Source organism: Crocuta crocuta, unplaced genomic scaffold (genome assembly GCF_008692635.1).
Source record: "Crocuta crocuta isolate KB4526 unplaced genomic scaffold, BGI_CrCroc_1.0 scaffold154, whole genome shotgun sequence".
NCBI classification, from domain to species: Eukaryota; Metazoa; Chordata; class Mammalia; order Carnivora; family Hyaenidae; genus Crocuta; species Crocuta crocuta.
In genome coordinates this window covers 16,343,526-16,369,148 of record NW_027530545.1, presented here as the reverse complement: position 1 = coordinate 16,369,148, position 25,623 = coordinate 16,343,526, and positions in this window count along the sequence as shown.

The following is a 25,623-nucleotide window of genomic DNA, read 5'->3' as shown; positions in this document are numbered from 1 at the left end:
ATTTACATTTTTAAAGTTGCTGATAAATTCTATTATCAAAATCAAATGCAGAGGTGATGCTACAATGGTCAAGATTATGACCAAGTTTCAGAAGTTCTTTAAACTTACTGTAATGTGTACTATTCTGAATAGTCATGCCAAGACTCCATGACACACGCAGTTATAAAGCCAAAGTATAATTAATTATAAATTACCACTATACAAGTTTGATTATTTATAAAGAACTTCCTTATACATGTCTCAGTTCAAAGTCATAATACACCAAGAAAACTTGTGGCACAAAGTTGAACAGGCAGTGTGACAGCAATATCACAGGCACTGACGTAGCTGTGCTTTACTTCCTTCACTTACACACTATGGTCTGACCAAACTTTACAGAGTTGAGTATTGGTGGTAGTACATTTGTTCATATATTTACTCTTACTTATTTAAATAAATATTCATTATGAAAACACGTTTTTTCTAAAATCTCTGCCTTTAACTCATGCCATCTGATTATGTGGACATACTGAAGACATAGTAGCCAATTTATCACACATATTGATAGGAAACTTTCATTGCAGGAGTGTTCCACACCTTCATTAACTGGCCATTGGAAAATCCAGACACAAAAGCTTTACAGGTTGGAGAAATGGTTTGAGACTCAGATTTATTTGCCTAATTCTCCCAAACCTCTCTTTCTTAGACTCTGTTAATTATAGCATTCTCCATCTTTGCAGTTGAGTGGCAGTCTAGGAAGGAATATAATCAGATAGTCTTAAAAGGCAAGTGAAGGATTTTTTCCCTAGACCTCCACTTTCAGTGAGTAAATGTGAACACTTGTCATCCATTTCCTAAATATTTATTCAGCAACAAACACTGAACACTAGAGTCAACCTCTCATAAATGCATTCTTGTCTGCTCTGGCAAAAGCATCATGAATGTGTGTGAGCATATATGTGAGTATGTGTATCTTTCAAAATGGACCTAGGATTTCATTATATTTTGTGAAAATATGCATGTATATAGTTTAAAAATTCAAATTGTACTATTAAGCTTACATTAAAAATAAGCTATACATGTCTCTTCTCTAATGCTGCTTCTCACAGGCTATTTTCCACTCTTTAGGTATATTTTCTGCTATTTTTAAAATATGTTTTTCATTGATATTTCTTATTTCATCAGTATTAAGCAATTCTAAAATGATTGAGCCTTTATTAAGATATAATTGGTGAATAATAAACTAGATACTTTTAGTTTACAATTTGATGACTTTTGAAACACACACACACACACACATTCATGAAAAGATCACTACAATAAAGATAATGAACATTCCTATAACTCCCAAAGGTTTCTTCATGTCCCTTTGATACCATTCTTCTCTCCTACCTCTCTCCTCCCCATCCCCAGGCAACCATTTGTCTGTTTTCTGTCACTACAGATTAGTTTATTTTTAGAGTTTTATACAAATTAAATAATATAGTATGTACTTTTATAATCTAGCATTTTTCATTCAGCACAATTATTTTGATATTCATTCATATTAACAATGTACCAGGAGATGGGCAGGATGGTGGAGAAGTAGGGAACTCCGTACATTGCACTCGACCCCATATCTCACACAGAGAAGGCCCGAAGCCATAGGAACCCTCACAGAATCCAGGAATTTGGGAGGAAAAGGAGACAGAGTCCGCTGAGAAAACCTTCTAACGTGAGTGCGAACTGGGGAAGATAAAATCGGGCCAGGACCAGAGACACAGAGGGACGGGGGTGATCCCCCTCTGCGGGGAGTTTAGTGGGGAAAGAGATTGGCTGAAATGGCTCAAGACATGGTCCCTGTCACTGGGGAACAGAAAAACCTCTGCTCGGGACACGGAGGGACCCAGTTTCCTGCTCTCCAGCTGACCCTAGGCGGGACGCACTCGTCCCAGGCTATCCCAGGGAAAACAACTCCCTGCGCGCCAGCTCGACCTGGAGGGGAAGCGTGGCGGCCGCGTCTTTGGGCTTCTGGCTTGGCTGGATCCCTAGAGGGGAGGTGGAGGGCTTAAAACTGGGAGATTTGCCTGCAAGTTTGTGTTTCGGGTGACGAGACACAGAGGGACCCACTTTCCCACTCTCCAGTTGACCCTAGGCAGGACACACTCATCCCAAGACCTCCAGATAAAACTGCTCCTTGCTTGCTAACCCGACCTGGAGGAGACAGGAGCAGCGGCTTCTGGCTCAATCCCCAGGGGGAAGGCAAGAGGCTTGGGACTGCCCTGAGGGGATCGTATGCAGGTTTGTGTCTCCTCCAATTTCAGTGGGGCACGCGGACTGGGATCTGGAAACAAGGCCTGGCCTCGACTATAAAGTATGACCCACCTTGGCTGCGCCCCCGACAGGGAGTTTACACATCCAAAAAACTGAGTTGCAGCGCTTGGTTCAAGAAGGGACTGAAGTGCCACCACTCTTCTCCCCACAATCACCAAGGCAGTACTCCCACCTGTCGCATTGAATCAAACCATGCCCATCANTTTAATTCATTCTCTAGATGTAAATTCTACACCTACCTGCCTTTTCATCTCTTTCTCTCAGGAGTATATAGTTTCTCTGGATAACACCATCGTTTTTCTCTCACCTCTTCAACCATATTCCACTCTTTTGCTCTTTCAAAAAAGCTTCTTATCCCTTCTGCCTGTTCATTTCATTTCCAATTTTGCCTCATCCCTGTCCTGTCATCTCTCTTTCTCTATGCTCTTCAACCAGCACTGCATACACCCGGCTATTTAATTGTAGCTGGGAGCTCTGGTTATACACTTTACACTGTTCTTTGTCTATTGGGTTTCTTCTTTTTTCCTTTTCATTTCTTCTTTTTGACTTTTTAATGTATTTTTATTTTCTATTATTCGCCTTCCCTCCTCCCTCTTTTTCTTTACTTTTTCGTTTTCCCTTTCGGTTTGCGTGTTTGTTGGATTAGTCTGTGCGTTTGTTTGCCTTTGTTCCCTGTGTATTTGTCTGCTGTTTTCTTCTCCAGGGCTACCTCAAGAAACAAGCCAAAGTACACACAGTGGAGCATCCCAAATACCACTACGAGTAGGAAAATAAAATAATCAAGGTCTCAACAAGAGAGGCCAAGAGATACCATTCAAAGAACACTTTCTAAAAGGATAGGTCCTGGACAGTCAAAGAGTCTTCTTGGGTACAGCAGCACTCACAGGTGCAGAGAGCATAACAGGTTTTTAAAACTAACAAGAGATAGAAAGCTAACCAAACTGACGAAATGAAAGAGCTCTCCTCCAAAGAAATTCTAGGAAGAATTGACAGCTAAAGAACTGCTCAAAACAGATATAAGCAGCATAACTGAACAAGACTTTAAAATAATCATGAAATTAATTGCTGGGCTTGAAAAAAGCATGGAGGACATTAAAGAAACTATGGCTACAAACAACATGGAGCTTAAAAATAGGTATGATGAATTTAAAAATGTGATGAATAAGATACATAATAACTGGAGGTGTCCAATGCATGGATTGAAGAGGCAGAAAGGAGAATAAGTGATTTAGAAGACACAATTATAGAAAAAGAGGAAATTGAGAAAAAAAAGAGACAAACTGATCCAGGAACATGAAAGAAGACTTCAAGAGCTCAGTGATACAATCAAAAGGAACAATATCCATATCATAGGAATCCCAGAAGAGGAAAAGAGAGGGAAAGATGCTGAAGGAGTCCTGGAACAAATTATAGCAGAGAACTTCACCAACCTGGGGAGGTAAGTCGACGTTGAAATTCAAGAGGCTCAGAGAACTCCCTTCAGATGTTATTTGAATCGATCTTCTGCATGACATATCATAGTAAAAATGGCAAAATATAAGGACAAAGAGAGAATTTTGAAAGCAGCTAGGGAGAAAAGGGTCCTAACATACAAAAGGAAACCTATCAGAGTGGTGACAAACCTATCTCTGAAACTTGGCAGGCCAGAAAGGAATGGCAGAAGATCTTCGATGTGATGAACAGAAAAAATAAGCAGCCAAATCCTCTATCCAGCAAGCCTGTCATCCAGAATAGAAGGAGAGATCTAAGTCTTTCCAAATAAACAAAAATTGAAAGAAATTCTCACCACTAAGCCAGCCCTACAAGAAATCCTGAGGGGGACTTTCTGAGGGAAGTGTTGCAAGGAACACAAGATACCAGAGACACCACCACTAGCATGAATCCCAGAAAGGACACAATGACTCTAAACCCACATATTTCAATAATAACACTGAATGTAAATGGGCTGAATGTTCCAATCAAAAGACATAGGGTAGCAGAATGGATTAAAAAACAAAATCCATTTATTTGCTGTCTACAAGAAACACATTTTAGACTGGGAGATATCTTCAGATTAAAAGTAAGGAGACNCCCTCGAGAAAGTCGGGATAGAAGGAACTTACTTAAACATCATAAAAGCCATCTATGAGAAGCTCTCAGTTAATATCATCCTCAATGAGGAAAAACTGAGAGCTTTTCCCTTGAGATCAGGAACACGACAGGGATGTCCACTCTCAGCACTGTTGTTTAACATAGTGGTGGAAATCCTAGCATCAGCCATCAGACAACAAAAGGAAATCAAAGGCATCAGAATTGGCAAAAAGAAGTCAAACTTTCACTTTTCACAGACAACATGATACTCTACATAGAGAACCCAACAGACTCCACCAGAAGCCTACTGGAACTGATCCAAGAATTCAGCAAAGTTTCAGGGTACAAAATCAACGTACAGAAATCAATTGCATTTTTATACACCAATAATGAAGCAACAGAGAAATCAAGAAACTGATCCCATCCACAATTGCACAAAAAACCATAAAATACCTAGGAATAAACCTAACCAAGGATACAAGAGATCTGTATGATGAAAACTATAGAAATCTTATGAAGGGAATTGAAGAGACACAAAAAATGGAAAAACATTCCATGCTCATGGATTGGAAGAATAAATATAGTTAAAATGTCATTACTGTCCAAAGCAATCTACATGTTCAATGCAATACCAATAAAAAATGCACCAGCATACTTCTCAAAACTAGAACAAACTATCCTAAAATTTGTATGGAACCACAAAAGACCCCTAATAGCCAAAGTAATATTGAAGAATAAAATAAAAATGGGAGGTATCACCACCCCAGACTTTAGCCTCTACTACAAAGCTGTCATCACCAGGATAGTATGGTATTCACACAAAAACAGACACATAGACCAATGGAATAGAATTGAGAACTCAGAATTGGACCCAAAAGTATACAACTAACTAATTTTTGACAAAGCAGGAAAGAGTATCCAATGGAAAAAAAGACAACCTCTTTAACAGATGGTGCTGGGAGAACTGGACAGAAACATGCAGAAGAATGAAACTAGATCATTTTCTCACACCATACACAAAAATAAACTCAAAATGGATAAAGGTCCTGAACGTGAGACAGGAAACCATCAAAACCCTAGAGGAGAAAGCAGAAAACAACCTCCTTGACCTCCACCGCAACAATTTCTTACTTGACACATCCCCAAAAGCAAAAGAATCAAGAGCAAAAATAAACTATTGGGACCTCATCAAGATTAAAACCTTCTGCATGGCAAAGGAAACAATCCATAAAACTAATAGGTAACCAACGGAATGGGAAAAGATAGTTGCAAATGACATATCAGATAAAGGGTTAATATCCAAAATCTATAAGGAACACACCAAACTCCACACCCGAAAAACAAACAACCCAGTGATGTAATGGGCAGAAGATTTGTACAGACACTTCTCCAAAGAGGACATCCCTCTTTCTCTGCCCCTCCTCCACTCATGCTTTGTCTTTCTCTGTCTCTCAAAAATGAGTAAATATTAAAACGTAAATAAATAAATTTTTTTTAAAAATTTCAGTGCAATTTTGAAGTTCCAAAGACTTTTTATTCTTAATTCTTCAGTGTATTACAGGATCTTATTATTATTTTATAGTTGCATACTATGCATACATAGTTGGTTGCATATCTTTATTGATCTCTAAGAGAATATAAAATATACATCAAAATCTATATTTACACTCTTGTTTCGCTGCATGGAATTGCTGCTGTTTGATCATCCAATCTATAAAAATAGCATTTTCATATGTTTCATCTAATATATCTACCTATAAATACATTTTTTTTTGTGTACACACACACACACTTCTGTTCTCTGCAATTATCTCTGAGTTTATTTTTAGTGTTTATTGACTTTGACCCTGAGTTTTGATATTAGAAGTTCCCCTAAATATGTGGTGATCCTGGCCTGAGCATCCACAGTAAAGAATAAAGCACCTAGAAACTAAGTGTTTTCTCTGTGTGCTTGGAAATGACCTGTAGATGAGTGAGCTTCGATGTAAGGGATGCAGCTCTTTCCTTGATAAAGCCCTAAATGTTAGTCTCATTTAAAATCTTCTCTGACACTGTCCAGTAAAAGGTTTTTAGTCTCTGCTTCAATATATAGGCCTGAGACATCTGAGAAGGTACTTAAGATCCTATGGTTATATATTTTCAGTTATTTTTTACTCAACTCCCCTGTTTTAGATACAATTCTATGTTCTCATTTTCTGTTGTGTCAAGTGTCCTATATCCAGAGCTCACTTTGCTCAATTTATGAAAAGAGTCAACCTCTATTCTGCTATAAGGCTGGAAGAGGTAGTCACTGAGCTGTCAGGGATGCAACTGGGATTCTGGAGGTCGAACTACCCCCCGCCAAAGATCAGACTTTCACTCTGAATTGGGCCATGATCAGACCTGTTGTAGGTCTTTACAGAACTCAAAAAGATAGAGCTATGAGCATGGCAAATATTTATTCATAGGGGAAATATGAGTCAGGGTTCTCTTTAGAGAAAGAGAACCAAAAAGACAAAAATAGATTATTGATATAGATAGAAGAGATTTATTATAGGAATTGACTCATGTGATTAAGGAGGCCAAGAAGTCCTACAATGTATTGTCTTCTAGCTAGAAAAATAGGAAAGCTGGTGGTGTACTTCTATATGAGTCCAAAGGCCCAAGAACCAGTACTGCTTAACGTACGTGGACAATATGGATGTCCCAGCTCAAGCAGAACAAATAATGCATTCTTCCTCTGTCTTTTTGTTCTTTTCAGGTCCTCAATGGATTAGATGATGTTCATCTGCATGAGTGAGTGTGAACTTTTTTGCTCAAATTCAAATGCTAATCTCTTCCAGAAACACCCTCACGAACATATCCTGAAATAATGCTTTACAAAATATCTGGGCATTCCTTAGCACAGTTAGGTTGACACATAAAGCTAATACCACAAGGGCACCTGGCAGGTTCAGTTGGTAGAGCATGCAACATTATCTCAGGGTCATGATTTTAAGCCCCACATTAGGTTTAGACCTTACTGAAAAAGAAAAAAAAAAAAAACACTACAGAATGTTAAGCATATCTTTGAGGAATAATAGAGTCTACTACCTTTTTAAAAATTTTTTATTTTTAGGGGGGGATGGGCATGGAGGAGGACACTTGTGGGGATGAGCACTGAGTGTTATGTGGAAACTAATTTGACAATAAACTATTAAAAAAATTTATTTTTAATTTATTTTATTTGTTTATTTTATTTTTTAAATAGTTTATTGTCAAGTTGGTTTCCATATAAAACCCAGTGCTCATCCCCACAAGTGCCCTCCTCCATGCCCATCACCCATTTTCCCCTCTCCCCCATCAACCTTCAGTTTGTTCTCAGTATTTAGGAGTCTTTTATGGTTTGCCTCCATCCCTCTCCTTAACTATATCTTTTCCCCTTCCCCTACCCTATAGTCCTCTATTAAGTTTCTCCTGATCCACATAAGAGTGAAAACATATGGTATCTGTCTTTCTCTGCCTGACTTATTTCACTTAGCATAATACCCTCGAGTACCGTCCACATAGCTACAAATGGCCAGATTTCAGTCTTTCTCATTGCCATGTAGTATTCCATTGTATATATAAATCCGTTGCTTTAGAACTTTCCTATCTGTGGATTTCTTGCACACGAAGCCATTTTACTACAATTCAAATGTACCTTTGTTAGGGAAATATGAAGTCATTGACAGTTGGGAAATACCTTTGTATCCTTGTTTTGTTTTTTTTTTTAATATTTTTATTTATTTCTAGAAGAGAGAGAGAGAGAGAGACAGCGTGAGCAGGGGAGGGTCAGAGAGAGAGGGAGTCACAGACTCTCAAATAGGCTCCAGGCTCTGAGCTGGCAGTCAGCACAGAGCCCGACGCGGGGCTCGAACCCACGAACCCCGAGATCATGACCTAAGCGAAAGTCGGACGCTTAACCGACTAAGCCACCCAGGCACCCCTTTGTATCCTTGTTTTGAGATTATCTTGGTAGAGCTTGCTTACTGATTTATTACTATCAACAGAAAAGCAATCTTGAACCAAGTCTGAGTGTCATTCTCACCAATCTTCAAAACAAGGCTGGCCCATTTTGGCTCAACGTGATCACCCAGTTTTCAGCTCTGTACTCTATTTACCCATTTGGAATACCCAAGACAATTTTCTGAGAATTTTTGTGATTATCTGAGGGCCTCTGATTGACTACTTGTCTGTACCCACTCTGTAGCCATTTAGGATTGAGATTCTTCCCTTTAATTTCTGTTTTTCTAAATTATGTTGGCATTTATCCTTAACTAGGTGGTTTTCCACTCCGGGTCAGTTTACCTTTATGGATTTACAACTTTTGTTTGTTTGTTTCTTTACCTTTATTTTGGTAGGATTTGAAGTGGGAGCAGATGTAAATGCATGTGTTCTTTGTTGTGCTTATCTGGTTACCTTGTATCTTATACTTAAAAATAAATATGTTTTTATTATAGCATTATTCATGTACAATAAAATCCACCTTTTTGTAAGAATAAAATTTTATAACATTTTTAGACCTTAGATGTTTGAAATGTCCTACTCAATAGTAACATGTGGAATCATCATAATTACTTATGTCTTTTTCTGCCTTAAGCTCACATAGATAAATACATGCATTCTTCCTGGTAAGAATGGAAGAAGAGTTATATGCCCTTAACATTTATAAGAAAATGTTTGGCATAGATCTGGATGAAAATAAGTGGGAGATCTATGTAGTTGGCAACACATTTAATGATAATTGAACCAACAGCAAAGCTATTGTTGATGGATGAGCAATCATGACAAAAACAAAGACTATCCTATACTGTAACACTCCATTATAGTTAATTGGTTCCTATCATTCTTTCAAAAAATAAAAAAGAAACAAAAGAAATACAGTAGTTTTGAAGTCAGAGAAAAGGAAATAAGCAAAACTGGGGTTTGACCAAATGATTTCTGCCCAAAGTGGTACAAAGGACTATATATAAGCATCAGGGAGGCTGAATATTTCTAGCAGATGCTCTTTTAATGGCTGCTGATAAAGCATGACAGGCACATTGAGAGCATCTGATACATTTCTCCAAGGAGCCCACTGTTCTCTTTGGAAATATTAGATGTGAGCATATCTCCCCAAATTTCTGAACATGTGTGTTTTAACATGATTTTTTAATTTTAAGGGATGAATAAACGCAGATAATTTTACTAATTTTTAATGATAAAGTCTTTTTTTTCTTTTTTAAAATTTTTATTTAAATCAAAGTTAACATATAGTGTAGTAATGGTTTCAGGAGTAGAATTTAGTGATTCATCACTTACATATAACACCCAGTGCTCATCCCAAAAAGTGCCCTCCTTAATGCCCACCATCCATTTAGCCCAACCCCCTACCCACCTCCTCCAGCAACCCTCAGTTGGTTCTCTGTATTTAAGAGTCCTTTACAATTTGCTTTCCTCTCTGTTTTTATTGTATTTTTGCTTCCTTTCCCCTATGTTCGTCTGTTTGTTTCTTAAATTCCACATATGAATGAAATCATATGATATTTATCTTTCTCTCAGTGATCAAGTCTTTAGTAATGGGTCTCCTAGTTGTAGTTTAGTAATGGGTCATCTACAAACTTAGACATCTACAGACATCAGTCAGGTATAAAAACGCAGATTGAAGAAAATGGGAAATGGTAAATCACAGAGTGGCATAGACTCATAATGATACTCAAATGTAAAATATGTTTAAAATGTATGAAAATAAAATTTTAAATGTATAGATAAATTAAAGATAGATAATTTAAATAAAAATAAAGTAAAATAAACCCAAGTCCTTAGCTGCTTATGGACTGTAGGTAACCAGTTTAACTTCTAGTTTAGAAAATGATCAATGAAACCAGAAGCTGCTTCTTTGAAAGAATTAACAAAATTGATAAACCACTAGCTAGTTTGATCAAAAAGAAAAAGGAAAGGACCCAAATAAATAAAATCAAGAATGAAAGAGGAGAGATCACAACCCACACAGTAGAAATAAAAACAATAATAAAAGAATAGTATGACCAGTTAAATGCCAATAAAATGGGCAATCTGGAAGAAATGGACAAATGAAAACATATAAACTACCAAAACCGAGACAGGAAGAAATAGAAAATTTGAACAGACCCATAACCAGTAAAGAAATCGAATTAGTAATCAAAAATTTCCCAAAAAACAAGAGTCCAGAGCCAGATGGCTTTCCAGGGGAATTCTGCCAAACATTTAAGGAAGAGTTAACACCTATTCTCTTGAAGCTGTTCCAAAAAATATGAATGGAAGTAAAACATCCAAACTCTTTCTATGAAGCCAGTATTACCTTGATTCTAAAACCAGACAAACATCCCACTAAAAAAGAGAACTATAGACCAATCTCCCTGATGAACACAGATGCAAAAATCCTTAACAAGATACTAGCCAACCGGATCCAACGATACATTAAAAAAAAAAAAAATTCACCATGACCAGGTGGGATTTATACCTGAGATGCAGGGCTGGTTCAATATCCTCAAAACAATCAGTGTGATTCATCACATCAATGAAAGGACAAGAAACACATGACCCTCTCAATAGATGCAGAGAATGCATTTGACAAAATACAGCATCCTTTATTGATAAAAACGCTTAAGAAAGTAGGGATAGAAGGATCATACTTCGAGTTCATAAAAGCCGTATATGAAAGATCCAACACTAATATTCTCGATGGGGAAAAACTGAGAGCTTTACCACTAAGGTCAGGAACAAGACAGAGATGTCCACTCTCATCACTGTTATTCAACATAGTATTGGAAGTCTTAGCCTCAGCAATCAGAAAACATAAAGAAATAAAAGCCATCCAAATCAACCAGGAGGAGGTCAAATTTTCATTCTTTACAGATGATATGATACTCTATATGGAAAACCCAAAAGATTCCACCAAAAAACTGCTAGAACTGATCCAGGACTCCATCAAAGTTGCAGGATCTAAAGTCAATGCACAGAAATCGGCTACATTCCTATACATCCACAATGAAGTAAGAGAAAGAGAAATCAAGGAATCAATTCCATTTACAATTGCACCAAAAACCATAAAATACTTAGGAATAAACATAAACAAAGAGGTGAAAAATCTATACACTGAAAACTATAGAAAACTGGTGAAGGAAATTGAAGAAGACACAAAAAATGGAAAAATATTCTGTGCTCCTGGATAGGAAGAACAAATATTGTTAAAATGTCAATACTACCCAAAGCAATCTACATATTCAATGCAATACCTATCAAAATAACACCAGCATTCTTCACAGAGCTAGAAAAAACAATCCTAAAATTTTGTATGGAACCAGAAAAGACCACGAATAGCCAAAGCAATCTTGAAAAAGAAAACTGAAGCTGGAAGCATCACACTCCCAGACTTCAAAACATATTACAAAGCTGTGATCATCAAGACAATGTGGTACTGGCACAAAAACAGACACTCAGATTAATGGAACAGAATAGAGAACCCAGAAATGGACCCACAAATGTATGGCCATCTCCTCTTTGACAAAGCAGGAAAGAATATTCAATGGAATAAAGACAGTCTCTTCAGCAAGTGGTGGGGAAAACTGCACAGCGACATGCAGAAATATGAACCTGGATCATTTTCTTACACCATACATAAAAGTAAACTCAAAATGGATGAAAGACCTAAACATAAGACAGGAAGCCATCAAAATCCTTGAGGAGAAAGCAGGCAAGAACCTCTTTGACCTTGGCCACAGCAACTTCTTACTAAACACGTCTTAAGAGGCAAGGGAAACAAAAGCAAAAATGAACTATTGGGACCTCACCAAAATAAAAAGCTTCTGCACAGCAAAGGAAACAATCAGCAAAACTAAAAGGCATCCAATGGAATGGGAGAAGATATTTGCAAACAACATATCAGATAAAGGGTTAGTATCCAAAATCTATAAAGAACTTAACAAACTCAACACCCAAAAAACATAATCCAGTGAAGAAATGGTCTAAAGACATGAACAGACACTTCTCCAAAGAAGACGTCCAGATTGACAACAGACACAGGAAATCATGCTCAACGTTACTCATCATCAGGGAAATACAAATCAAAACCACAACGAAATATCACCTCACACCCATCAGAATGGCTAAAATCAACAAGTCAGGCAACAAAAGATGCTGGCAAGGACGCAAAGAGGATATCTTTTGTACTGCTGGTGGGAATGCAAACTGGTACAGCCACTTTGGAAAACAGTATGGAGATTCCTCAAAAAATTAAAAAATAGAAATACCCTATGACCCAGCAATTTCACTACTAGGTATTCATCCAAGGGATACAGGTGTGCTGTTTCAAAGGGACAATGCACCTCAATGTTCAAAGCAGCACTATCAACAATAGTCAAAGTATGGAAAGAGCCCAAATGTCTATTGACGGATGAATGGATAAAGAAGATGTGGTATATATATACAATGGAGTATTACTCAGCAATCAAAATGAATGAAATTATGCCATTTGCAACTATGTGGATGGACCTTTGCTTATCATGATAAGCAAAATTAGTCAGTCAGAGAAAGACAAATATTATATGACTTCACTCATATGAGGACTTTAAGATACAAAACAGATGAACATAAGGGAAGGGAAGCAAAAATACTACAGAAACAAGGAGGGGAACAAAAACATAAGAGACTTTTAAATATGGAGAACAAACAAAGGGTTACTGGAGGGATTGTAGGGGGAAGTGGGCTAAATGGGTAACGGGCATTAAGGAATCTACTTTTGAAATCATTGTTGCACTATATGCTAACTAACTCGGATGTAAAGTTTTTAAAAAATTAATTAAAAAAAAGAAAGTCATGGGTGAATTGTCAGAAGCTGACATCCTAAATAATAGCATATTATATCCTGCACCTAATTCTCAACTCAATACTTACTTACATTTCCTATTTAATCTTTTTCTCACATTTTTTCCTTCCGTAGAATGTTTTTATTTTTCCCACTTCTCTAGTATTCACTCTTTCTGTCTTTGTCTTTGTGACTATGCCCCTTTCTTCTTTCTCTTATTTCCCCCTCTCTTAGGAGATATGAATGGAATAAAGCATTATATGCATAACTGTTCTTATAAAGGTTGAATCAAGCTGGATATCACTAACTAGCTCATTTCCCTCTTTAAAAACCATTGGTGGCATCTGCTTACCTAGAGCACTGTAACACAGAGACAGTATTGCTGAGCTTCCCATTCAAGGTCTTCAACTGACCTCTACTAGCTCTGCCGGCCTCAGATCTTAGGGCAGTAGTTCCTCCAGTATCCCAAACCCATAGGGCCAGAGCAGCCAGTGAGCATATAGTGAATACTACTTACTCCCTGCTACTGTGTTCCTTCACTTTACTTAGAACATGCCATGAATATTATAAGTGTTTAATAAATATGAGTTGAGTTTGAATTTTCTGTTATCAATTTGAAAGAAAATGAGTTGAAATATTGCCATTTTTCAGATAAACAATTTAAAATGCAAATTAAATTAAGTAACATTTGGCTTATGACTCATTTTTTGCTGTTAAAAATATAAATGGCATCCTTGTCTGCATTTTCATGCCCTGTTGTTTTACTTGTTTGATTAGACATATGGCATTAGGTATTTGATTCTGGCATGTGGTTGATGGGCATGGATAAAAAGCAAGAAGTGAAATACATTTCCACAGTCAGAAATTGTTGCCTAGTTGACTATAGTCCACTTCCATCGCTAAGAGATTTTGCTGCCAATGTTTTAATTATTCTGGGCTCTTCTCCATTACATGAATTTGTTATATAAATTCTTATGCTTTCATTCACATAGTGCACCCTCTCTTTCCTCAATTCTCTGGATAGAATCTTGCAAAGAGTGTAAACAGACATTTCCTTGCCATTTACAAAGGGCTTTGTTTGACCAAAAATCCATAATTTAGAGACTAATGAAATATGAAATATGCCACATTATACTTTGAAAATGACCTTGTGTCAATGTCAAATATGGAGAATGAGTGTTCAGGGAATTTCATGGTTTCTGTCCAAATTTTATGCCTCCCTCATAGAATCTTTTTTCCACACTTATATGCCCTAATGTTTTTATAGGCATTAATATAAAAAGAACAATTTAGGTTATTTTTTTAAAATCTAAAATCTGATTTATCTATGAGACACACTTCAGAACACAAACCAATTTTGCTATAGTAATACTGTGTCAATACTTCCTGACAGAAGACAAATGTTGTTATTATATCACCATTTCTTACCTTTGTAAAAGTTTAGAATTTTACAAAATGACTCTTCTTTACATGTCAAAATAGTAAGTTGATGAAAAGAAAAAATCTACAGTAACTTTTATATCTGGTATTGATGATGGATAACTCAAGTGTGTTGGGTTATAAATGGTATACATCCATGTTGACAACTTTAAAAACACAGTGAATAAAGTTTTAATTAAAAATGTATTTTTGCTTTAAGTTTTCATTTTAATTCCAATTAGTTAACATACAGTGTTATATTAGTTTCAGGTCTACAATATAGTGATACAATAGTTCTAATCATTACTCAGTGACCATCACAACAAGGGCACTCCTTAACCCCCTTCACCTGTTTAATCCATCTTCTCCACCCACCTCCCTCTGGTTACCATCAGTTTGTTCTCTACAGTTAAGAGTTTCTTTCTTGGTCTCTCTCTCTGTCTCTCTCCTATTCCCTTTGCATATTTGTTTTGCTTCTTAAATTCCACCTATGAGTGAAATCATATGGTATTTGTCTTTCTGTGAGTGACTTACTTTGCTTAGCTTTATACTCTCTAGCTCTATCTTTGTCATTGCAAATGGCAATGCATATATATATATGTGCATATATATATATATATTATAGTGGCTGAATAAAGAATTGGACAAACTGTTATATATGTATTATATTATTATAATATATAATTATATTATATNTCATTATGTTATTACTTATTATATAAGTATATATAATTAATAATTTACCCAAATAATAAAAAAACTTGGGGAGAAACACTATATATATATATGTATATATATATGGGCTCTTTTGTTAATTTATAATTATTCTCATCATTATAGCACATTAAATCCCTAAGCATCTACCCTGAAAGAATTTATCAGATTTCCTCTATGAAAAGGCCTACAATAGTATGAAGATATTAAAGGACTCTGTGTGTATTGGGGGGTGAGTAATAGGAAATATGATCTAGAAAAGAAAAGATGGAAAGCCTGAAGCATAATTTTATCTCTTTCCTAATTTTCCTAACTCCCCAGCCATTTGTTCCATATCCAGCCAATGAACCACTAGATTGATGACTTTAGATAGTCCTGATTTCAATCTTCTATCATGGAGAATATCCAATCAAATAAAAGTGAAACAAGTCAGAGTCATCTTTAAAAGAATATATCTGTGATTTTGATGAAACAATACACTTCTCCACAAATAATCCAATAAAAAAATAGGCAGAAGACATGAACAGGCATTTCTTCAATGAAGACATACAGATAGCCAACAGATATAGGAAAAGATGCTCAACATCACTCATCATCAAGGAAATGCAAATAAAAACCAAGTAATTATTTTATCATCAATTTACTTGTTGGTTCCCAAACCTTATATGCCACTTGGACTGGTTAATATAATTATGAATTTAATTAGAGAGTATGCAAACTTGAAAAATAACTAAAATAAAATAGCGCGTAAATATGAAAGTAAAAAGAGTTTTGCTGTGCCTATAAAAAATAAATGCAATGTTTTCCACAGACTGAATAACTGTTAGTCATAAGAAATTAAATTGGAATTGATAAGAGCAAAAAGAATTTACAAAAATTAAAAGAATTTTTGAATTCTGATTCTTTCACAAATTCATTAGCTTTATTTTTTCATTTTAAAAATGTGAAACTGGAAATTATGGAAAATACATTATGAATATAGTTTATTCAAGAAATAGAACTCTAATCATGGATCTTAGGCAAAGAAAAGCCATTGGTCTTAAATCAAAGAATTACCATATGAATTTGCATTTATATGTTAAGTGTTTTAATTTTTTTTTAAATGTTTTATTTATTTCTAGGAGAGAGAGAGAGACAGCGTGAGCAGGGGAGGGTCAGAGAGAGAGGGAGTCACAGACTGAAACAGGCTCCAGGCTCTGAGCTGGCAGTCAGCACAGAGCCCGATGCGGGGCTCGAACCCATGAACCGCGAGATCATGACCTAAGCGAAAGTCGGACGCTTAACCGACTAAGCCACCCAGGCGCCCCATGTTAAGTGTTTTAAATTGTTGAAGGTATATTTGCAAAATTTTATAAGCCAAATTTAATCTTTTATTATTATTAAAGACCAGCTACTGATATAATCATCTCTGAGAAATAGGTTTCTAGGAAATGTCTGTGGAGGAGACCTTTTGGCTGACAAACTAATATTACATGCAGTCAGACCATATGCTATGAAGTTGGGAGTGAGGAAGAGGCTGAGATTTAATGGAAGAGTCTACCTTACTGGCTTAATGATTCCTGTAATTCCTTCTACACAGCACAAATATTTTTAGAGAAAATAATATGTAAGAACCTCTAGGAAAGAGAACATACAAAGTGGCAAGTGATTGAGGTCAGCTTTATAAGTGAGGAAGAGAGAAAGCAGACTGGTGTCTGTANCAGTTTTTAGTTCCTTGCCTTCCCTCTCGAGTTCCAGCCAACCAGGAGCGCGGTCGCCCGGTGTCTGCGCGGCTCTTTCAGTGGCCCCNCGCGAGTGCAAGTACAGAGCTCCTTACTTCTCCACCATCTTGCCCTCTCTCTGGTGTCTGTATTTTATATAGAAGTGGTGTCTTAATAGAAGTGTAAGAAGTTAACATTCAGAATGGGGATTGGTTGTTTATGTTGTGGTTGAGCTGAATCCAAACCTTGATGAAGTCAAAGACAGTCAGCATTCATATTGCATTTAATTGGGAGTCGAGCATAAAATATGTGCTTGGAAGAGCAAGCAGCAAGCAAAATTGGAAGAAACAGTCTCCCACAAGGAACAAATACCTCCTTCTTGTCTCAACAACAGTTTTGCAGTTTTCTCTTTTCCAACTTAAATATAAACTCCATGGTCAGAAATCACATCCTTGTGGCTAGAAGAAAGTCTGATATATTGATGATATTTGAAAGTTGTTCATTGAATCATGGCTGGAATTCTTTCTCTATTTTATTAACTTGTCTTCCCCTTCTCTTCTTGCTACCTCTTAGTTCTGACAATGGTCCTCAGACCCCTCATAGTCAATGAAGACAGTCAGAGCTAAAGCTTCTTGCCCCTTCCTAATACCAAGAATTTTCTAGTTATTTTACAATTAGTACCCTGCAGTGTGTTAACAATTTTTTTTTTGATCCTTACACGGAAAGCATTAGAAAAGCAGATATGAACATTAACTTATCCTAAGTCAGGTTTCCCAGAAGGAGATGCTTAGACAAGCATTTGTGTATAAATGAGTTGTTAGGAGATGATCCCAGGAGAAACAGGTAAGAGTAGGAGAGGATGAGTAGGCAGAAGGAAGAAACTAAGCAAGAGTGCAGTTCAGGTGTCATCCTAACCTTGGCCTGATCCCATGGAGAGCTCTGAAGATTGAAGCCTATGGAATATTTTCCCCCTGCAGGCAATAGATCAGACTTTTGTACCATGCTTTCTTTCTATCATTGTCTAGAGACCTCCCCAGGGACTATGTAAACTCTAAGGTGTTTCCAGGAAAGTGGTTCCTAGGGGTCCAAGAACCATCCTCTGAAGAATGTTGCAGTATGAGGTGTGAACAGGTGACATGAAGAAACTGTGGCACAGACACACAAGAGGGATCCAGGGGAGCTAGATAGATCATTAAAGTATCCCCTAATGCCAAAAGCTATATTTAATCCAACACTCATTTGTCACCTTCTGTCCTGATTAGTAAGCTGGGTACATGAACACACAGTGTTCTTTGGGGTGCTGCCTAATGCATCCATCCCCTTTGTGGAGTTTTCAGATTTAGGTTCAGACACCACACGTTTATTTTACTCTAGGTCACCATCATTCTAGGGAAGAATATCCAGTTAATTCCACTACACTTTTCTTAGATTGATCTGGAGACATATTTTAGTGTTCCTTCAAAACAGTTCCTGTGCAAAGATGCGAAATTAAGATGACCCATTGTTAATGTGCACTGAAGTTTGGTTTCCTTTGATTACTGTAATCTGTCTCCAATTTCACACTGAGCACATAAATGAGAAAAGAATATTATTTTTATGTCATTGGAATTATGAATATTCTCTAGAATCTGATATGTAGTTCGAGATAATACTTTTAAATGACATGAGCATATTAACATCTGTCCTACTTTTCCTTCTTTTAGCATTATGGTTACTATTTATAAGAAGTACTATTTTTGAAAAATGTAATTTTGGTTTTATTTTTCACTTAGATGTAAAATATATATAATGTAATACTTGTATAATATTTATATGTTATATTACATGTTACATATAAGATATATATAATATGACATGTATATATCATATATATGTATATATATTATATATGGAGGTGAGCATACATCAAATAATCAATTCACAAACACACTTTACCAAGAAATAATTGTTTTAAATGTTGTACTCTATAATGAACAAAAAAGTCACAAAGTCCATATACCTTTACTTTTCTATTGTCTTTGTATGAGTATAAAATCAAAATTACTTATTCAATAATCTTAATTATCTTTTCGCTTAGCAAGCCAATATTGTTGCCAAACATATTGAAAGAGACTACAGGTGGAGTATAGGGAGTAACTTCTATAAACTGACATGTCTATAGGTGGAAAAAAAGGAGGTTTTAGAAAATCAGCAGAAACATTAACAACTCAGCATGACTGATGGACATCCAGTCATCCAGTCTTGTTTTGTATTCCAACATAAAACAGCATAACAATAAATGCTCATAATGAACTAATATAATAAAGTATGACAGATTCACTGCACTGTTTATTAAAATTTTGATACATGTCCTTTGAAGAGAAGTTAAACAAAAACTGACAGAACTAATGGAAGAAATGTTAATGAAATCTTAAATTTAATGAAAGATCTGTAAGATATCTAAACTAAAAACTGCAAATTATTGCTGAGAGAAATGAATTAAAATGAAAAATAATGAATACTGAAAATTAATGAAGTGGAGAGATAAACTTTGTTTATGCATTATAAAAACTCAATATTGTTAAAATATCTTATTTCTTCAAAAATCTATATGTTTAATGCAATCTCAATTAAAAACTCATCAAATACTTTTGTATAAATTGACATGTGATTCTAAACCTTACATGGAACTGCAAAGACCTATGATAGCCAAAAACAATCTTTAAAAAAATACGAAGTTAGAGAATTAAAACATGAAACTTTCAAGAACATAGCAGAAAATATGGAAGAATCTTAAAGCATGTTAGGAGAGGAAATGATTACTTACTAAACAAAAAGCACTAACCATAAATAAACAACAAAGATAATTAATTGGGCTTTATTAAAATTTAAAACTTCTGTTGCCGAAATATCCCATTAAGAAAATGTAAGTTCAAGATAAACTGAAAAAAAATTTATCTTACATATATCTGACAAAGATCTTGTGTCCACATACAAATCAATAATTAAAAGTCAAACATCCAATTTAAAAAATGGGCAAAATACTTGAACAGACACCTCACAAACAGACATTGGCCTGGCCAATAAGAGGATGAAATAGTTCTTTACATTCTTAGTCATCTGGAAAATAATTTAAAAAACAAACAAAAAAATGAGATACCAATTCACACTCACTAGGAGGCTAATACTAAAAACTGACTACAGTTATTGGGAAGAATGTATAGCTACTAAGCTTTTCATATGTTATTGAGGAGAATATAAAATGGTACAACTACTGTGGCAAAATATTTAGTAGTTTTGTTAATGAAGTTAAATGTACACCAACTCTTTTGTGTTTACCCAAGAGAAATTAGAACATACGTCCACAAAAGGAGCTGACATAGAATATTCATTGAAGCTTAATTTAAAGTAGGACCAAATTGATTGAAAACACCCAAATGTTCCTCTACTGGGGAATTGGCAAACAAAGTGTGTTATATTCATATAATGGAATATTATTCAGCAATAAAAAAGAATAAACTGCCAAAACACATGGATGAATCTCAAAATTAATATTAAAGAATAAAAGTTATATATATAAAAGGTCACTGTTCTTTTAAAGTTCAAGAACAAGCAAGCTAATTATGGTGTTAGAAGTCAGAACACAAGTGATATCAGCATCATGGCAGCATAAGACATCCCTAATTTTTGTTCCCCCCAACAACAAAAATTCAGCGTCCACCCACAGACAAAAGTGCTTTTGAAGGAGCTGTGAAATCCAGCCTATGCCAAAGGATCTGGAGGACTCTTGCCCACCTTGGTGCAGGGAAATAGGCAGATAGACCTTGGTCCAGGCTGTGGACCCTACAGTGGCCTATGAACTGGCTGCAGTCTCTCTCCCTCTCTCAGCCATCCACCAGGAGCCCCTAGAAAATACTGTCTTAGACAATCACCCATGGTTGAGAGAGCCTTTGTAGAAGTTCAGTTGTCCAGAGGAGAAGTTACATTATACTGTTGGAGAAAAAAGCATGAGTTTGGGTACAGTGAAAGTGGAAGGAGGTTAGTAAAGACTGGAAGAGGTGACTTTTCCTTCAAATGTGAAAACAGCATCACAGAACTTTAAGGAACACTCTCTACCTCACTGCATACTAGGGTTGAGAATTGTTACTCTCAGGCATATGCATAGCCAGAAACCAAGCAAGAGTCATTCAGAAGTAGTTTGGAGAATCTAATAGCTAAGTTACTGTAGTAGAGATTCAGGAGATAAGAAGCACAATTGTGGAAAATTATAGGTAGAAATGGCCGCCATTGCCCACAGTGTAAGAAGTTGTAAGCTTCCACCAACAGAAGGCACTATTCATTCACTTACCCATCAAACATTTAAAATAGATTTAAAAAACATTTAATCAATGTCTAATATGAACCAGCACTGTCCTAGGCATTAGTAGATCTAATGATAAACTCTCTAACATCATGGCACCTATATTATAGTGGGAGATACTTGATACTTATCAAGTAATCACATCAGTGCATGTACTAATATGAAATCCTAACACAAAAAGAATAATGAAGGAAAAGTACATAACATGTACTATGAGAGCTCATAACAATAATAGCAATTCCTTATATTTATTTTTTAATTCTTTTAATATCTATTTATTTTTAAGAGAGAGACAAAGAGTACAAGTGGGGTGGGTAAAAAGAGAGGGAGACACAGAATCTGAAGCAGTCTCCAGGCTCTGCGCTGTCAGCACAGAACCCAGTTCGGGGCCAGAACCCATGAACCGCAAGATCGTGACCTGAGCAAAAGTCAGTCGCCTAACCGACTAAGTCATCCAAGCGCTCCTCCTTATATTTATTTTTTATGGCAAGCCTACAAAGTAAATGCATTATCGTTTCTATTTAATAGCTGAAGAATTTGAGGCGAGAGGATTAGTAACTTGCCAAGGGACACAAAGCTAGCCAGTGGCCAAGCCACAGTTTTCATGCAGGCCTTCTGTGTTCTTAACCACAGGGATACAGTGCATACCTACCTGGTCTGGATGTTCAGGAAGATGTCCCTAGGGAGAAAAACAAACCAATGAAACTGAGATGTGAGCAATGGATAGGGATTCCCTGAGAGAATAGTGTGTGCCAATTCCCTGATGTGACTGGGAGCATGGCAGAATTGATGGACAAGAAAGCTGTACATTAATTCTACAAAAATTAGAGAAGAACCTAAGGATTAAACAAGTCATAAAAAGAGAGATAATATTGACTTTAAAGTTTCATTAGTTTGTACCCTTCCTAAATTAAAAAAAAAAGATGTCCTAAATAAACAGTGAAATTATATTCTCCATCACCAGCTGCACCTCTTCGCTATTTGGTGAGGGTGAGCATTGGACTACCTTCGCTATTCTGGGACCCTCTCAAACTTCCATCCACTATCATTCACTGGCTATTAAGCACTGAAATTGCAGGAACCCTGAAATCTCTAGTGGCAATTCTTTTTTCTAAACAGCTGAAGAAAGTTCTTTTCCCAACAACTGTATCCCATTGTTCCACAAAGACTCTTCTCTAAGGAACATGAAGTAGTTAATTCCCCCTGCTAAACACAGCAGGAAGGTAATACTTTTCTCAAATATCAAATCAGTCCAATTTCATTTAGACTTAAATGATTTTTCTGGCCCCTCTTCATGTAGATACCACTGCAGTCAATTAGCATTGTCACTTTTAATCTTCTGTAGTCAGATCCTGGTCATTTCCCATTAGGGTTCTATTAAATAGATTCTTATGGCCTGGCTAAACTGAATAGAGTGCAGTATCTGTAGAAACCACGCTAGCCATCATTATGCAGCTGGCATTTACTAAAGGTTAGATATTACCGATAACCTTAATCACAAATTATGCTACTTTGCCTGAAAATTCACTTCTGGATTTTTTTTTTTTTTTTTGCTACCAAAAACAAATGCTCTTGGAATACTCAGGCTATGCTTGGATGGAAAGGCACCTTGAATTATGCATCTCAGCTCAAACCCCTTTAACTCCATGGCCTTTGCCTCAAGATCCAAAGATGCCATTGCTGTCAGGGGCAAAAACACCTGCATGTAACTGCAGGGCCAGGTACACTCACACTAAAGAGGAAGGAAGGATACATTTTCCTCAGGAAAGGAGAGCCTTATCCTACTGTGGCTTTCCTTAGTCCATTGGGTCTTGCAAATAAAATGAGAATGGAACTGTAGAAAACTGAAGGCAGATAAAAACTGATAGAAAATTCATATTTTCTAAGTGAAAATATAGGGCAACATTGGAGTACCTCAAAACATAGAGCAGATACAAAAGAGCCTTCTCTAGTAGAAAAAGCAACAACCCAGGTGTCAGAAAACATGGCTTCTGAATACCCAGTACAAACTGCTGCTATGACCTTGAGTTAGTTACATGATTCCACTGGGCTCTGGAAGTCCTTGGTTAAATGTGAATATAAATTGGGTGCCTGATGAGTGGCTCCAGCTGATTAGCATGTGCTCTCTCACTGGCAGGGTGGGGACACAGCAGACTAACAGGACTGGCCTAGAACTCTCCAGGTGGGCTGTCCTCTGCGAAACATCAGGCAGACTGGTCACTACTCCATCCTCTGGGAAGAGAGACAGGGAAGACAGCGTGGAAGACAGCTATGTCTACCATATAATTTTGTTGGCAGCTAGTTGTATGGGAGAGAGATCCACAAACATATCCAGAAGTGTAAACTTTCTCATGAACTTCCGGCCCATTTTATCCATCCAGCCACAGGCCCACTCAATAAGTTTCTTAAGCACGTATTAGGTAGAGTCTCTGCCCTTCAAGGGCTTATAGTTTAGTAAGAAAAATGTCAGATGGTACCAGAGGATATTATTAAACTCAAGACTTTACCTTTATTTCATTTTTAAAGTGTTTATTACTTAATTTTGAGAGAGAGTGCAAGGAGGGAAGGGGCCGAGAAAGAGGGAGAGTCTCAAGCAGGCCCTGCACTGTCAGTGCAGAGCCTATGCAGGGCTTGAACTCATGAAACTGTGAGAGTATGACCTTAGCTGAAATCAAGAATCAGACACTTTGAATGAGCCACTCAGGCACCCCTACCTTTATTTTAGATCAAAGTCCTTGGTCCCTATTCTAGATCTCATTTCTCCTCAATTATTCTCTTACAAAGTTCCATTAATTTCTTCATTTGCCTCAAATAAATTTTTCATGAATAAACATCTAGAGCCAAACAGTAAATAGGACTAATTGGTGTATGTCAGAGAGTTGGTATGCTACTGAGTATTTCTGAAGAAATGTAGCTTCTTTGGGGCATCATATCCAGAGACTCACTCAAGGTCATAAAAATGTTCCCCAGTGGAATTTCTGCTAAATCTACTTTAGTAAGTGGCTAAGGGTCAGTTAGAATTAATGTATTAGCAAATACCTGCTAGAGCTTAAAAACTATTTTACTAAGTATTTTTAAGCAAACTTTCTGATGATATCTCTGTCGTCTACTCTTTCTCATTAAGTTAATTTTTTTCATACAACCAAGAAATATCAATTTAACAAAGTCAGGTTGTGACCACTTTAATGTAGTAAACCAGGTGGTAGAGGTGAAAAATCCGTGTGCTTTAGAGTTGTCTGAGAAGTTTCTTAGGGAGACACCTAAATTGGATGTTGAGGTTGAAGAAGAGTCCAATTAAATAAAGACCAAAATAATGTCCACTAGTGAAAGGACACAAGGGAAGTTTGGAGACAGGATCCATTCTGGGGACATAAGTCATGGGAGTGTTGATTCTCCTGTTTTCATAAAGTCCAATGCCATAAAAAATAAAGTCTTTGCCTCCCCCCCTCCCCCCGCCACCATTTAAAGTGAAAATAGCTACACTGAGTACCAGGGATGAAAAGTATGTGTTCTTACATCATAGGAAAATATAAATATGTGGCATTGTTATTTACCCACAACAATAGCAACACCGATGTATATTTGAAGAGTAGTGATATCCTCACAACTTTATAATATTTTATCTTTGCATTAGTCCTTTGGAGAAGTAGAGGCTAAATAAAATGTGATTAGACATGCAAGAAAATTATTGGGAAAAATACCTATGAGAGAAGAGGGAAGGAGCTGAGAGAGGCTGGGAGAACTGTCAGACTGTGATGCAAGGCTGACCCTGAGAGAAGGAAGGAAGGAAGGAAGGAAGGAAGGAAGGAAGGGAGGGAGGGAGGGAGGGAGGGAGGGAGGGAAGAAGACTTGGAGGAAGCAATGCAGGCTGAAGTGAAGTCCTAAGAAGACTTTGGTGGAGCCATCAGAGACTCCTCAAGATTCAGAGAAGTACCCTGTCTCCCATGATGGGTCTGCCTTAATATCATCCCCTTGTGCTGAATTACTGTGAATTATTGTCTGGGAGCAGCCCACAGGAAACATGGCCTCTGTGCAAACCCAGCATTGGGTTTCAGGGAGCAGCAGCTGAAGCCCTCAGCAATCAATTTCCTTGCTGTTGGAAATCTGAGAGCTGCATTCTCTTGATTGCCATAATCTTAAAATTAGACCTTGGTTTATATCACAAAACATGAGTCACATGTGGCTCATTCCAAATTCTAATAATTTTGATTCAAAGGATTAATAATACTAATATCTAACACTGGTAAGCTGCTTTGTATACTCAC